Source organism: Cupressus sempervirens, chromosome 7, assembly GCF_028749045.1.
Source record: "Cupressus sempervirens isolate cs-2001-9-10 chromosome 7, ASM2874904v1, whole genome shotgun sequence".
Classification (NCBI taxonomy): Eukaryota; Viridiplantae; Streptophyta; class Pinopsida; order Cupressales; family Cupressaceae; genus Cupressus; species Cupressus sempervirens.
The window spans coordinates 685,525,940-685,543,298 of NC_143124.1; the positions used below are offsets into that span (position 1 = coordinate 685,525,940).

At 36.7% G+C, this 17,359-nt stretch overlaps 1 pseudogene; it reads left to right on the forward strand.

Moving 5' to 3' along the window:
• Positions 1-792: 792 nt before the first annotated feature.
• Positions 793-17,036, forward strand: LOC149548634 (putative beta-1,3-galactosyltransferase 8; annotated as a pseudogene).
• The last annotated feature ends 323 nt before the right edge of the window (positions 17,037-17,359 follow it).

Consider the following 17,359-nt stretch of genomic DNA (forward strand, 5'->3'; position numbering starts at 1 on the left):
TAACAGTCAGGTCACTTCACTATTGAAAAGCATAAGTGCCCTCTAAATTTACTTGGGTATAGCTCCCCGTGTATGATTTACAATGAATTCAGAGGGAACTTACTCTTTTCAATAGTGAAGTGACCCAATTGTTAGTGCATATTTAGTCTTCCTATCAAGGCTTTTGGAGTTAGTTTGTATTTATTTATTTGGAAGACAATCTGTTCACTAACAAATTTTTGGTGACTCTACTGGGGAATTGGAAATGAAGATTAGTATTAATATTTATTTCCATAGTTTTCTAATTATCTCCATGTGCAAGAAATTGGTGACTCTATTGCAAAGATCATGCCAACTATGAAAGTCATGAGAAGATCAAGGCCAAACCCTTCTCTCCTATAACTTTATCAAATGGATGATAAAGTGTTATGAAAATTTGTGGATAGCTATAAAGAAAGCATTTCATGAGCTATCTAGAATAACATAATCATAGAAGATGATGTCGCATCTTGGTTGCTATGGAAAAGACTCTATGCAAGATTTCAAAAGTTGAGAGACTTGCAAGAGCTTGAGGAGAAAGTGTTTTGATTGAAGAAACATTTGGACGTAGATGATGATGAAGCCCCAATTATATCTTCACATTTCATCTCATGCAATTGTTTAGTTCTAGGTGAGAAAGGAATCCAAACAATCATAGCTCATCCACAAGAAAACTAGACATGGGAGAATAAGAACACTCAGGCTGCAAGTGAGAATCCTAGTAGCAAAGATGAAAAAAACAAGGAAATCAATCTTGAAGCTAACTTCTAGGCTATGGATAACCCATTGGACATGTTTCATGTTACCCTTCTTGATGAAGAAGACGAAAGGTTTCACAATCAAGAGAATCCCTCCGAGCATGTTTCAGTTATTGATTCAAATCTGACTGAAGGGAAACAAGTGAAATATTTTTCACCATGCATAAAAGATGAGGGAGGAGAAGACTCTCCTACTATCTTTGAGAAGTTAGAATTATTGGTTGAATTTGAAAATGATAAGTTTCAACATGATACCTCCTTTCAAAATGATAAGAATTCTAAAACAGAGATAGATTTTTACACCTTTGATTTGGGTTGTTTTCAAGAAGATGATCATGTTGCACTTCTAGTGGAGGAAATTTGGTTTCAACTAAACACAACAACAAGAAAGAGTGAAGAAAAGTCTAAAAATCTAGAACATAAAGTCATCTGGAGTGAACTCAATCCACTATTCTTGCCAATGGGGTTTTGTGAGAATACTATTATAAAATAAATCCTTCTATCTCAGCCTCAAGATTCACCATTAAATGGTGAAAAATTTGTTCACTTCTTCCATTTTAGAAAATGCTAAAATTTTGAAGGAAGGAGAAAAGGTTGGTGTTAGTTCCCAACCGATTGACCACTTAGTTGATACATTGGGTGATACTCTCATTTTCAAGGAAGAAGAAGGCATTATATGCAAATTTTTATCATCTCTTGGGCAAGAAGATCCCTCTTTGGATAGTCAAGGTATGAACATAAAACAAATAGGTTGCAAGAGTTTTTCTAGTGAATTATTTCAGTCTTTGGAGGGTGAAGTCTGTTATAATGACAAGATGAAAGTGCATGTGGAAAAACTTCCTTCTCATCCTAAAATTTTGATTGAAGAAAGAGGTGCTAAAGTTAACACTCATCTTGTAGATTAGCTAGCTAAAACATGGAGAGGAATATTCCTTTCTCGAGAAGAAGAAATCATAAGCAAGTTCCTATTGTCTCTTTAGCCAGAAGACCTCTCTCAAGTTAGCCCATTTGATGATAATCTAATTCTTCATAGAGATGAGGTAAAGATACCTTTGCATGAAACTCCTCATGCTGATTTTATTCTTGAGGAAAAGAGGTATGAAGTTGACTTCCAACCTAATGGTGAGTCGATTGGTATGTTGAAGGATGCTTTTCTCAATGAGGAAGAGGGAATTATAGAAAAATTTCTATCATCACTCAAACTGAATCATCTCTTCAATAATATTTTAGGTATTCATTTAAATCAAGTTGAAAATGAATCATTGATAAGTACATCTTCTTTTCTTGCCTCCATATATAGTTTTGTTTATTTGGATTGTGGAATAGTGCTGGAAAATGTGATGGCATTGTGGGAAAGGAAAAAAATGGGATGTATTGCATGCTTGATGATAACTCATTTCTTGAAAGAGATAAAGAAATCACATACTTGAGGATTGATCCTATGTTGGATGAGGCATCTCTTTGCCAGTAAACTAATCATGATACTAAAGGTCATATGAAAAAGGTGACTCCTGAGGACAACATTTTCAGACATTGTACACCATTTCTTGATTTGGTTTTCATTTTTCATTTTTTTATTCTAAAATGAAATCTGATTTGATGAATATAAAAGATCAATTCTCAAGTGAAGAAGAATGCCATGATGAGTTATGGCTATTTGCGAAGAAGTATTGGGTCAACATATTTATGTGTGCTTTAAGCTTGAGGTTTGGCATTGAAGAAGTCACTAGCCGGCAATGGTGTGGAGCTACTCTATTGAGACATGGTTCACCAATGTAGAAAGGCTCCTACTTCTCCCAGTCAATAAATGGATTCACATGATTATTTTTATTTCTTCTATTTCTTGTGGTAGGTTCTCTTCCTACCTTTGTAAATATTGTAAATATTCTTTTAGTTTGCATAGTGTTAGTTTGAATAATGTGCAAGCTTCTTGCATGCTAGGAGTTTTTGTTTAGTTGTTTCCCTACTCCCCTCCACCCTCTTTGCAAGCATCTCCCGATTTCCTCTTCTTGGTGACTCTATTTTCCCAATGGATAAGGCATTGGTCTTTTGTCAGAGATTGCTGGAGTTCTCTATTTTTGAGTAAAAAATAGTCCCACAAGTAGAGCCCCTGTTGGTACCCAATATTTAAACTTTTAGTTTGAAGTCTTGAGCCTCTTTGAACTAAGGTTCAAAGCAATTCAAAGTGGTTCAATGGTTTAGATGGTTCATCTTGCAATTTAGTGATTCAATTCAGAGGTACATAGATCATTATATTCAAGTTCAAACTTCATAAGGAAATTCATACATTTATCAAGTTCTTTTGGGATATATCAATTCAATGATCAACATTCAAAAATGTAGCTACATGGCTCGGACTCTCAAATATTTATGGGTTAGAATGTTCGAGAAAGTTGATGAAGCCAGAATATGGTCTATTTTGTCATTGCATTTTTATGTTAATTCACAAACTTTCTAAAGACTTTTATGTTCAAGAACATGATGTTTATGATGGTTTTAGAAAAATGCACGTGTAATTACTTTTTAGGATCAAAATGAATATATTGTGGAAAGATATGTCATTTAATTACAAAATAGTGAGAATGATGCTTTTTCTTCCTTAGCTAGGTTGGGTAGTTCTCCTACAGAAATGTGACATAGAGTAAACTAATTTAGAGAGCATGTTTTGAATAAGTCTTGATGTATATTATTGCTTTTTGGAAGCACTAATATTTTTCTGATATAAAAGTGAGGTCAACTCAACCAAGTGGGAGTCAAAGCATTTACTTAGATTATTAGACTGGCCCTGAGCAGAGGAAATTTAGGGGTCGTGAGCTCCTAGATTACCATTCTTTTTGGTGATAGAATTAATGCACCTATTGTAATAATCAATACTATAATTTTCTTTGGTAGTTGATGAGTCTTAAATCTAGGAATTCTATTCCTACTTTGTGTTTTTAAATAACTCGAAGTTTGTGTTCTAGGAGTGTTAAGTTTTAGTCATTTTTCAATAGAAGAAGTTACCGAGTACTGAATACAATCTTGCTATTCATCAATATATATGTTTCATCATTGTTATGAATAAAAGGGACATTTTAAGTTTTCATCTCTGAGCTATTCTACTTCACTTCTCTATGGGGGCCCACACAAGAAGTGAACTAATTAGTTAGCATAAGATTTGCACTTAGTAAATTGAACTAAGGTAGACTTTGTTGTTCTTGTAGCCACCAATAAAAGAATTAGTGAATTGTTCCTACAACATAGGTAGTTGGAATAATTCTTAGCTATATTTTCATGCTTTCTTAAAATAGATTTGATTCTTAGATTTAGCTTAAATTTGTTGTAGCTTAAGCATTTGAATTTCCTTAGAGTAGTTCTTAAGTTGAGATAAGTTTGAAACATATATTTTGCAAACACCATTTCAAGTTTATGTCCCTATTTGATAAATTAAATGAGTCCAAAAGAGTTGGGTAAGAACCACTCGAGATGTCCACTCTTGGGTTAAGAAGTCCATTGCTATAGGATTTTGATCCCTTTCTTTGGCAAAGCATTTTTGGTGCCATTGCCAGGAATGGTGTTAGTTCAAACTACTCTTTCTAGTTGATAGAGTTTAATAGTAAAGAAGCATGTTATGCATAGAAGAAGAGACCACTTAGGGAGATTCCTTCCTCATGATAATTAGGAAGAACCATTAAATGATCTTTAACTTGAGCTAGATGAACCCCAAGGAGAGAATGACGAAGATGAACCCTTTGAAAATCCATTTTCTAACAATGATGCTAAATCCAAAGAATCACTTCACTTGAATGAACTTTTTGATGATCTAGAATATCAAGATAATCCACTATCCATTATTATCTATCAAGCACCACCTCTTCCTTCAAGAATGGCTATGCCTACCTTTTCTTTTCCTATCCCACCTTAGCAAGGGAACCTAAATTTGAAGAACATACTTGTTGCTGCACTTCCAAAATTTTATGGCCTTATTATAGAAGACCCTAAAAAATTTCTCTTTGAGTTTTACATTCTTTGTAGGAGCTATGACTACAAAAATGATGCCCATAAGTTGAAATTTTTTCCCTCTACTTTGAAGGATGTTGCTCTATGATAGTTCATGGGGTTGGGTGCAAATGTTGTAACAAATTGGACTGAAATGACTAACTCGTTTCTTCAAAAATATAAAGAATATTGCAAAGGTCAAGATATTAAGGGGGATGATATTTTTAAAATGTCACAAAAGGAGGGTGAAAATTTGGAAGACTATGTTATTCTTGTTTAATGTGCAGCAAAATACACAACATAACCTAAATGAAGAGTCTAAAAAGCATCTTTTTTTGAGAGGTGTGCAAGAAGAAAGCATGGAAGCCTTGGACCTAATGGTTGGATGCGATGTTACACAAAAAACTTGGAATGACATCAAGGAGATATGTCAGAACTATTGAAGAGCTACTATGAAGAAAGGTAGAGGATTGAGGAGCCTACCACATAAGACCAATGGTGGGTCAAGAGTGTCAAAGATGGAATTATCTAATTTGCTGTTTGACTTCAAGCAAGATATCATTAATGATGTTGCTACTTAATTGGATACCATTCAAGCCTAAAGGAAAAAGGATGAAGTTGATGCCATGCTGACTAAATTTTTCTCTCGTTACAGAGAAAGAAAGAAGAACTGCACAAGTAAGACCATTGTAGTAGTAAATGCACAACCAATGCCCACTGAGTTTAAAGCAATTGATGAGGATACAGGAGAAGTGATTTATGTTGCTCAAAGGAAACCATAGGATTAGAGACAAGGTATGCCTCAAGACCCTCTGAATAATTTTGGTTATAATAATAATTAGTGGCAAGGTATTATTTCTCAAAATTCTGCCCCTCAAGGATAGAATTGAAATAATAATTGGCCCAACCAACAACCTTAGTATAATCAAGCCTACCATCAACCACCTCAGTTTCCCCAACAAAATACTTAATGGCCTCAATAAAATAACAAGTATCCTTAGTGGGGCCCTAATCAACAACCTCTATATCAAGGGAATTGGTAGCAACCACCTTAGTGGGGGCCAAGACAATCATCTAAGAATTAAGCCCTGATACCTCCACCTTAGCAACAAGCCCTGATGCCTTTGCCTCCTACAAATAATGTTAGCCCATAGAAGCAACCAAAAATTCTTGCTCAACCAACACCAAATCCCAATAATAAGCAGCAAGCTTATTCTCTATAGGTCAATGATATTCATCTCAGGTCCAGATCCAAGTTGCATGTACCTAAAGGACCTATTATAACTGAGTTCATTGATACTAAAAATAGTCTAGCAAGTCAACCTATTGATGTCCCAATTTCCCCATCTATTTAAGCACCTACTCCATTTCCACAAAGGTTAGTTCCTACAACTCCATCCAAACCAAACCTTGTAGCAACTGATCTCTTAGACCAATTTAAGCAAATGACTACATAGATTCAAATTATTGGATGCGCTTAAGGAGATTCCCATTTAGAATAAAAATTTAAAGGAAGCATGCATCAAGCAATATTATAGAAAGAAAAAGGATCCTCCTACTATCCATTTTTTCGGACAACTTTCTGATTTAATGTTGAACAAAGCCTTGATGCCTAAATATTCTGATCTAGGAAGTACTGTTGATATCATACATATAAATGGCATCCAAATTCAGAATTTTTTGATTGATTTAGGAGCATCAATTAATGTCATGACCAAAGAAGTCTTGTTAAGACTTAGCACTATTGGATTAAGGGATACTCCTACAATACTCCAGTTAGTAGACAATTCAACTATTAAACCTAATGGTATGATAGAAGATATCATTGTAACCTTGGATTCCCTAGACTTTCCTTTAGAATTTGTTGTGCTATCACCAAGAGGCACCATTGGAGGATATCCATTAATCTTAGGAAGACCTTGGTTTGCTACTACAGATGCGTTGATAAGGAAAAATGACAATATGAGATGGTAGCAAAACTAATAAGTTAACTCTGTACTCTCCTGCACAACCTCAACTAGATCTTGACCAAGTTTCTTGGCTAGACCTTGGTGATGATCTTCCAAAAGTTAATTCTATTCAACAACTTATGATGCTATAAAGAAACCCATTTTTTGTGTCCCAAGAAGAAGATGATATACTGGTAGCAATCCTTACTAATCAGTATGATTCTAAGTAGTCTACTTCTGAAAATCCTACTAGCTCCTTGCAAACTATATTGCCTAAATGTGATGCACCTCAATCTCTTGTAGCACCTAATTACCTTCATACATTATTACCCAATGAAATTAAATCTTCATCACTAGCAAAGATTATAATGATGGATAAAGTGAAGAAAGTAGAGATTGCTGTAGGAAAAGAACTGAATATCAATAATGAACTTACTGCATCTTAGATGACAAGTAGCATTAAATTATTACAAAATAGTCAACAAGCCTTTGCATGAGACTATACTAACATGAAAGGTTTAGATTCTAGTCTTTGTACACATAGGATATTTATCAACTCAGAATGTAAGCTTGTAAGACAACCTTGGAGGAGGGTAAACCCAACATTAAAAGATATAGTCAAAGAAGAGTTACAAAAACTTCTTAATGTTGGATTTATTTATCCTATTTCTGATAACAAGTGGGTTTCACCTTTGGTTATTGTTCCAAAAAAAGGAGGAAAATAGAGAGTATGTATAACCTACTTCAGAAGCAAGCTGAGTTTGAGTGGACACAAGACTGTGAAGCAACATTCCAGTAATTGAAGGATGTTTTGATAACAACACCTATTCTTAGAGGACTTAATTATTTTACACATTCATTATGATGCATCTGACACTACTTTAGGGGTAGTTCTTAGACAAAAAGAAGGTACTATTGAACATGCCATTTACTATATTAATAAGAATTTATAGGGTGCTGAGCTGAATTATACTATCACTGAAAAGGAATTGCTTGCTATTGTGTATGCACTTAATAAATTTTGGCATTATATCACAAGCTATTAGGTTTTTGTATACACTAGCCACTCTGCTATAAAATAATTGATGAATAAACCTGCTATCTTTGGTAGATTAGCATGTTGGCTACTCCTCATGAAGGAATTCAACGTAAAGATAATAGATAAACTAGGCCGGGACAATGTAGTAGCAGATTTTCTGTCATGACTTCAATTACCTGATGATCCTATAGCCATAGATGATAATTTTCCTAAGGAGCATTTATTTTCAATATAAAGTTATAACCCATGGTTTGCAGATATAGCAAATTACCTTGCTATAGGAAAAAAACCACCACACTTTTCACCTAAGCAGCGTTGTCTTTTGATGGAAAAGAGTTTTAATTTCTCATGGATAGCTAGGGGTAAGTGCACCAAGTTGTGGTGCTAAAAGGGGGGTATAAGTGGACACCTTTTTTCTAAAATCAGTAATTTTTGAACTTCAACAAGAATTTGAAGATAGTTATGCTCAAAATTTTAAAATATGACAAAAACAAAAGTAGTAGTCCTTTGAATCTAGTTTCTAAACTACTAATTTTTTTCAAAATGGTTTAGTTTTAGGTCCTCAAAAAAGGGGTCCACAAAAAGTGGTACTATTTATTTTGAAAAAAAAAAATAGTACAAAGTGTGACCCCCCTAAATTTTTAAATTTTTTTTTTGAAATTCTTTAATTGCTCTGGTCAAAGGTTACTTAACACTATGTAGTTTATCCTAGATTTTTTGAGTAATTTTATAATGTGTATTTTTTTTCAATGAATTTTTTAACTTGACACATCCCAAAAATGTGAAATATCTTTGTGCTACCCCTAGAAATGATTGAAAACTAATCTTAAATTAAAAATTCTTTTTTCAAAGTATGTAGAATGGAGTCTAGTTTCTAAAAAACTAAGTTGTTGCAAAATTTGATGAACGAGCTAAAATCTACAGGAAAATTAGTACATGTTGGTTTTTGACAAAAAATGGACATACATTCTAAAGAAATTATAGATGAAAGGCTTGAAATAGTTCGAATGAAAAATTAAATTATATGGTTATATAGCTAACACAGAGACCTACAATGTCATGTAACCTGATCTTATCGAGGCTCAACCATGAGGAATCTTAAAGGAGAGCACACAAGAAAAATCAATAATTTTTGTATGTTTGTAGGAAAACATGTCTCAGACTAGTTTATAGACTCCAAACTTTTGGGTTGGATCCCCAAAGAAAAACCAAGCCTTAGGCTTGGTAGAATGCAAAGGTTTGAATAGTGTGTATACCCTATAGCATGTGCACACTATATCACACATGCACTATTTAAATATTTTTAAAATAAGGTCTTAATAGCGCGTGCACACTTTAGTACACACACACACACTATTGAGACCTAAATAGTGCATAGAGAGGGAAGAAGAGAGGCCAAGAAAGAGTGAGAGAGAGAGGGGGGAGGATGGGTGTGTGTGTGTGTGTGTGAGAGAGAGAGAGAGAGAGAGAGAGAGAGAGAGAGAGAGAGAGAGAGAGAGAGAGAGAGATTAGGGGACGGGAGAGAAGAGAGAGAGAGTAGGGGATGAGAGAAAGGAAGTGAGAGAGAGTAGGGGTGGCATAGAGAGTACGAGATGGGAGAGAGAGGAAGTGTGAGAGACAGTAGGGGTGGAAAAGAGAGAGTATGGGATAGGAGATAGAGATTGAGAGTAGGGGATGGGAGAGAGAGGAAGTGGGAGAGAGAGAGTAGGGGTGGTAGAGAGAGTAATAGATGGGAGAGAGAGATTGAGAGTAGGGGATGACAGAGAGAGAGTAGGCAGTGGGAGAGGGAGTGAGAGAGGGAGAGAGAGAGAGAGGAGGATGGGAGTGTGCGTGAGAGAGAGTAGGGCATGGGAGAGAGTGTAAGAGTGTGAGAGAGTAGGGGTGGAAGAGAGAGAAAGTAGGGGATGGGGGAGGGGAGAGAGAGAGTAGGAGATGTGGAAGAGAGGGAGAGAGTGAGAGAGAGAGACAATAGGTAGTGGGAGAGGGAGTGGGAGAGGGAGAGAGAGGGGGGATGGGAGTGTGTGAGAGAGATCTAGATAGTAGGGGATGGGAGAGGAGAGAGAGGGGGTATGGGAGTGTGAAAGAGAGAGAGAGTAGGGGATGGGAGATGGAAGAGAGAGAGAGTAGGAGATGGGAGAGAGAGAGTAGGTGTGGGAGAGGGAGTGGGAGAGAGAGAGAGAGGGGGGAATGGGAATGTGTGTAAGAGAGAGTAGGGGATGGGGGAGAGAGAGTAGGCAGTAGGAGAGGGAGAGTGAGAGAGGAGGATGGGAGTGCATGTGTATGAAAGAGAGAGAGTAGGGGATGGGAGAGGGGGGAGAGAGAGTAGCCTGAGAGAGAATAGGGGATGGGAGAGAGAGAGTAGGTGATGGGAGAGGGAGAGAAAGGAGGGATGGAAATGTGTGTAAGAGAGAGTGAAAATGTGAGAGAGAGTAAGGGGTGGTAGAGAGAGAGTAGAGAGGGAGAGAGTGAGAGAGAGTGAGAGAGAGTGAGAGCGAGAGTGAGAGAGAGTAGGCAGTGGGAGAGGGAGTGGGAGAGGGAGAGTGAGTGAGAGACAAAGTAGGGGATGGGAGAGGAGAGAGAGAGATAGAGAGAGAAGGGGATGGGAGAGAGTGTGAGAGAGAGTAGGGGTGATAGAGAGAGAGTAGGGGATGGGAGAGAGAGAGTGAGAGTAGGGGATGGAAAAGAGAGAGTAGAGAGGGAGAGAGTGAGAGAGAGACAATAGGAAATGGGAGAGGGAGTGGGAGAGGGAGAGAGACGGGGGGACGAGAGTGTGTATGAGAGATGTAGAGAGTAGGGGATGGGAGAGGAGAGAGAGAGGGGGGATGGGAATGTGTGAAAGAGAGAGAGTAGGGTATGGGGGAGGGGGGAGAGAGAGTAGGGGATGCGGGAGAGAGTAGGTGGTGGGAGAGGGAGTGGGAGAGGGAGAGAGAGGGGGAATGGGAATGTGTGTAAGAGAGAGAAAGAAGCAGATGGGAGAGAGTGTGAGAGAGTAGGGGGTGGCAGAGAGAGAGTATGGGATGGGAGAGAGAGTGAGAGTAGGGGATGGGAGAGAGTGTGAGAGAGAGTAATGGATGGGGGAGAGAGAGTAGAGAGGGAGAGAGAGTGAGAGAGAGAGATAGTAGTCAGTGGGAGAGGAGAGAGAGAGGGGGATGGGAGTGTGTGTCTGTGATAGAGAGAGAAGGGGATGGGAGAGGGGAGAGAGAGTAGCCCAAGAGAGAGAGAGAGAGACAGAGTAGGTGGTGGGAGAGGGAGAGAGAGGGGGGATGGGAGTGTGTGTAAGAGAGAGTAGGGGATGGGAGAGAGTGTGAGAGAGAGTAGGGGGTAGTAGAGAGAGAGAATGGGATGGGAGAGTGAGAGTGAGAGTAGGGGATGGGAGAGAGAAAGAGTAGGCAATGGGAGAGGGAGTGGGAGAGGGAGAGTGAGAGAGAGAGAGGAGGATGAGAGTGTGTGAGTGAGAGAGAGTAGGGGATGGGAGAGAGGGAGAGAGAGTAGGTGGTGGGAGAGGGATTAGGAGAGGGAGAGAAAGAGAGAGAGTAGGGGATGGGAGAGAAGAGAGAGAGAGTGACAGAGAGAGAGTAGGGGATGGGAGGGGAGAGAGAGTGAGAGAGAGTAGGGGCTAGGAGACTTGAGAGAGAGAGTAGGGGATGCAAGCGAGAGAATGAGAGAGATAGAGTAGATGATGGGAGAGGGAGTAGGAGAGGGAGAGAGAGTAGGGGATGGGAGAGAGACAATAGGCAGTGGGAGAGGGAGAGAGAGAGAGGGGGGATGAGAGTGTGTGTGTGTGAGAGAGAGAGTAGGGGATGGGAGAGGAGAGAGGGTGAGAGAGAGTAAGGGATTGGAGAAAGAGAGTAGGTAGTGGGAGAGGGAGAGTGAGAGAGAGAGAGTAGGGGATGGGAGAGGGGAGAGAGATTAGGGAGAGAGAGTAGGGGATGGGAGAGGGGAGAGAGAGAGAGTAGGTGGTTGGAGAGAGAGGAGGATGAGAGTGTGTGAGACAAAGAGAGTAGGGGATGGGAGAGGAGAGAGCGTGAGAGAGAGTAGGTGATGGGAGAGGGAGAGCGAGAGAGACTAGGGGATGGAAGAGGAGAGAGAGCAAGAGAGAGTAGGGGATGAGAGAGGAGAGGGAGAGTGAGAGAGTAGGGGATGGGAGAGAGAGAGTGAGATAGAGTAGGTGATGGGAGAGGGAGTAAGAGAGGGAGAGGGAGAGAGAGTAGGGGATGGGAGAGGAGAGAGAGAGTAGGGAGAGAGAGAGTAGGGGATGGGGGATGGTGGGATAGGGAGAGATGTATTTTCACATAGTGAGTATGCACTATAGTGCGTATGCACTATAGTGAGTACGCACTATAGTGCGTATGCACTATAGTGCATATGCACTATGTGAAATCACCAAAAATGGTCACAAAGCAAGTTTGGGTCCATTTTGATCCATATTCTACTTTTTTTCTATTGTGCATTCTATTCTCTTGATAGAAAACATGGGTTTCAAGTTGTTGGAAGTTAGCAAACACTATTTGAAGACTTTTTGAAGCTAGCAAACACCAAATTTAACCATTGGATATGCTATTTGAAGGCTTTTTGAATATTCGTTCTATAGAAAAGGTTAGTGCAATCCTTTTTAAATATTGTTTGTTGATATATAGAAACAAATTTGATTATAATTTGACATGTTGTTCAATATATAGTGAATTCATTGAAATTTGTATGTTTGAATGAATTTTTATTTGAAAATGGTTAAAAATTTGGCAAGTTGTTTCAGATATATTGTGTATTCATTGAAATAATTGGAATTTTTATATGTATTTGAATTATTTTTAATTTACAAATTGTAAGTAATTCAGAAATCATCATCATGCCAAGGAAGAAACCAAAAACTCAAACAAATGAAGAGAGGGAGAAAGATTTGGCAATTAAAGGAGATAAAATGAAACTACTATGTGAACAAAGAAAATTGCAAAGCAATAATGAAGAATTGACTTTCGAAGAGGAACAAGAACCACCAATACAAAGAAACAAAGAGGAAGAATTGGAAAGACAAAAAGAATGAATGAGACCGTTATGCTCAAGAAGACAATTGAATTGTAAAGCTACACCATCTTCCAATGTTGGAGTCATATCATCCTCTCACGTTGAAGATACACTAATTTTTAGATCTAATGATGTACACACTCCATCATGTCATGTTGAAGGCACAACATCAACATATCGAGTAGGTGATATTCTATCTTTTGCATCTTATTGCCAAGGAACATCATCTTCGGTTCAAGGAAGAAAAAACACTCAACCTTATGTTGATTTTCAAAATGTTGATGGAATGGAAGAGATTATAAAACCTTCTAGAATTCATTTTAGAAGACCAAAATATTTGATTGATATTGATACTAACATTTTGAAATCAATGCTTGACAAGATTAGCTAGCGTACTTGTCAAAGAAATATTAATCATATGTGGAGATTATTCTTTGAAGAATTAAATATTATAGGTCAATGCTAATTATTTGTTGAAATGATGAGGAATTTAAAATTTAGGCCTATCATGAAAATTCTTCAGAGAAGAACAATGGATGATTCAAATGAAAAAAATATTGTAAAGAATCTAACGAGTGCTTATGACAAAGTGGGTTCTAAATCACACACCAAAGATAGTAATATCACAAGATGAGTACTTACATCGACAATAGTAAGTACCCAAATGAAGAAAGCTTGACTCATGAGAAAGACAAGCAAAATATTGAAAATTGGTAGAGGTATTCTAAGGAGAGCCATGCTAAGGCATGAGAGATTGGAAGATCCAACAAAAAATGAGTTATGGACATTTAGCAGTAGACTACCGTGAAAGGATAAAGAAATTAGTAAAGCTTTGAAATAATTGATAGAAGATTTTTGGAAAAATAACACATGTTTCCTCTAATCAAAGAGATATTGTAAGAAAGAGGATTGGTAACCAAAATCATGACCCACATGCGAAATATTTTTTGGACTCAACTCAGACACAATTTTTTGCAAAATTTATTGGTATGTATCCTCAAATTCAAATAAGTCAAAGATTTTTTGAGATGGGTAAACCTTTTTATGTGAAGATAAATCACACATGCACAATTTGTTGTTGTAGGATACATATTGAATTTTCTAACTATTTTGATGTTTTTAGGCATATATGTGTGTTTTTGTATTCTAAGTTTGTTTTGCAAGATTGTGACATGAATGAGCCACCAAGATCTTCAAGGAAATTCATATCCAAAATTTTATGTGAAATAGGGGACATCCAACAATTTTACAAGACATCATGCTTGGATGGTACATGCTTATTTTGTGGTTCTTTGCAACTTTTATCAACTTGTGAACATATGGATATTACACATGCAATTGGAAATAAAATAGTAGATTACATAAAATTTAAGATAGTAACATATGCTCTAAAAGATGGGAAACAAGGTAAAAGATGTGATTTAGTCATTGAAAAGATTCTAGTGTATGAGTTCATGAAGATTTTTCATGAAAATATTATTTACAAGTATGCAAAGCATACACATAGAGCTCGATGGTTGGATTTGCAATTCAAGTTGTGCAAGGATATGTTTCCATTGGATACTATTGTTTTAGTTGTAGAATTTGCAGAGAACTACACACTATAACCACAAAATGAGGTGTAAGTAAAGTATTATACTTCTCAACAGGTTTCCATATTTGTTCACATAACATTCATGCATTCAACTACAAGTATAGAGGATAACAAAAATATTTTGAGGGAGTACCATTTTTACATCAGAGATGATCGATCACATTCTATAGAGTTTGTACATGGTTGTTTTCAACTATTTAATGGAGATTTGGCTAATAGGGGCATAACATATCGTCAACACATTATTTGGTTAGACATTGTGCATCTCAATTCAAGAATGCACAGATGTTCCATTGGTTGAGCAGGATGCAGAGGTTGTATAGAATTCAATATATGTGAAATTTCATAGAGGCTAGTCATGGAAAGGGAGAAGATGATGGTGTAGGTGCATGCATCAAAAGAGCCTTGGCTTATGAAGAACTAAAGTACAGAGATGGAGAATTATTGACAAATGCAAAATCCATCGTCCAGTGGTGTAACGCTACAATGGGTCCAGGTAAGGAAGGTGAGTCTATGGTCTATAGATTTTTTTGGTTGATAGATAATACTAACATTGCACCATATGAGGATTGTTGCACACTAACAAGATCCAGTGAGTTGCAATCTTTTAGAAGATCTGATGCAAGTTCATGGAGTATCCACACACAAAAAATGGCATGCTATTGTCCATCATGTGTAGAGGAAAATTGGGATGACTATGAGTCAACTGAATGGGTGGACAAATGGGATATATGAGTTTTGGACCCAATTGACACCTATCATTCCCCATAAGCACTGGAAATGGTAGAGATGGATTCATCTATTGACTTTGATTGCTTGTCTGATCTAGTGCAACCTGGTAATATATATATTTATATATCTTTGTAATTTCAATATGTAACTTTATAACTTTTATCTAAGTATTTTTTAAATTAATGACCACATTTTGTACATTTGTCACTGTAGGCCATGTTTTTGCTGTTATTGCACCTGAAGACAATGAAGAAGGGAGAGATTATTATTTGTGTCATTGTGTCCAAGCCAAATTTTTTTGGATCACTCAGTTATAGATGGTGAAGGTTTAGAGTATGATATCGGTCTGGTGGTCATAACCAGCACATGGCTTAGACGATATTCTATGAATAACCCTAACTTGTGGTTATTCAAGGATTGGAAAAAAGAGAGGAAGATTATTCATTATTCGAACCTTATTGTCACATCAAATGTCCACTTGATAAAATATGGTGGAAAACTACACAATAAGATTCTTTGGAAAGTTCATGAGTCAGACCATGAGGAAATACTTGAGACATTAAAATGTAGAGTAGATCTAGTTGGTTTATTAGATTGAATAGGGAGAGAGGGAGAGAGAGAAAGAGTGATCAATTAGATCCAAATACAATGTTGCAACCTCTCCCCCAACACTATCCATATGACAAGGTGGGTATTGTTATTATGTGTAAGTGATGAGATAAGTTTAAATCACAAATTTTATGTTTTGATTTGTTTAGAATCTACATACATTATTTGAATTTATATTAGATTCTTTAATAGGACCCATTTTCAAATTAGTCATTTGAATAAGTGAAAGTTTATAATTTGTTTTTTAGATCAAAATGTAATGAAAGAACATGAAAATTGTTAGAATGTGAATGCTTTGTGATGTAAAGTCATGATCATGTGCATGTAACCAGAAACTTGAAATTGACAAAAGTAAGGATATAATGGGAGAAGTTTCCAAGACTCATCAAGCCATTTACTAAGCTACTTGATCATTGCTAGAAGCTCAAACAAATGATTCTTTGCATTTAGAACATTGCTACCAATAATGATATTATGACTAACATGCTTTTATATTTTATTTATTTTGTCATTTGTAGTTATTTTAGATAAACTCCAAAACAAATTTATTTTTGAATCATAAACTTATAAAACCCATCTTATGATGCTAGATTTAATTTTGATGTGTTATCATCTAAGATATATATAAATATATGAGAAGTTTAAATTAGCTGAATCTATTGGGATAAGTGGTATTGTAATGGATAGCTTTAAGATTCATTTGAAGAATATAAAGGGGCATGAGTGATGCAGGTCATTAGACAAAACAATATCTTCAATGGAAATGGAATTAGGAGCACCAAGAGTTGTGAGTGGAATGAAGATGAATGGAGTGGAGAAAGCAAATAAATATTCTGCCAAAAAAGCATTTGTTGTGGTGGGAATCAACACTACTTTTAGTAGTAGAAAATGACATGATTCTTACTGATACACTTGGATGCCACAAGGTCAACAACTATACTCAATTAAAACACTTGTAACAATTGTAAGTTTTTAAATTTTAATATTACTATGTCATGTTTGAAGCCCACGAATACAATAGGAAATGGGAAATGAGAATGGTAGGGGCAAAGATGAAGAAGTTGGAGGAGGAGAAGGGGATAGTGATAAGGTTTGTGATTGGGCATAGTGCTACACCAGGTGGCATTTTGGATCATGTAATTGAAAAAGAAGATGCAGAGCATAATGACTTCCTTAGACTTAAACATGTTGAAGGCTACCATCAGCTCTTAACAAAGACCAAGATCTACTTCTCTACAACACTCGCTAACTGGGATGCTAATTTTTATGTTAAATTTGATGATGACATGCATGTCAATCTAGGTACATTATCATCATTCATGGTTTCATCTAAGTAGTATATTTTATGTTATAATTTGTTTAGATAGTTCATGTGTTTATCTTTTGGGTAGCACTTATTTGTTATTTTCATTTGAGATGGGTAATTAGACATAAAAAGCTAGTGCCATTTTATATGTTGTTTAAAGTTGATATCTATCTTAAAATCTAACATTCTTTACATTTGTGTAATATTTGAATCCAAAGATAATTTAGAATTCATTGAGTCTTCAAGGACTAGGTAAAAGGTATTTGAAAAGGTGATAAGTTGGCCTTGTCCTTTGGAAAGTTTTGAAGTTTTCCAAGGAAAACTAAATTTTGGCCTACTAGGATTTCTAGGCCT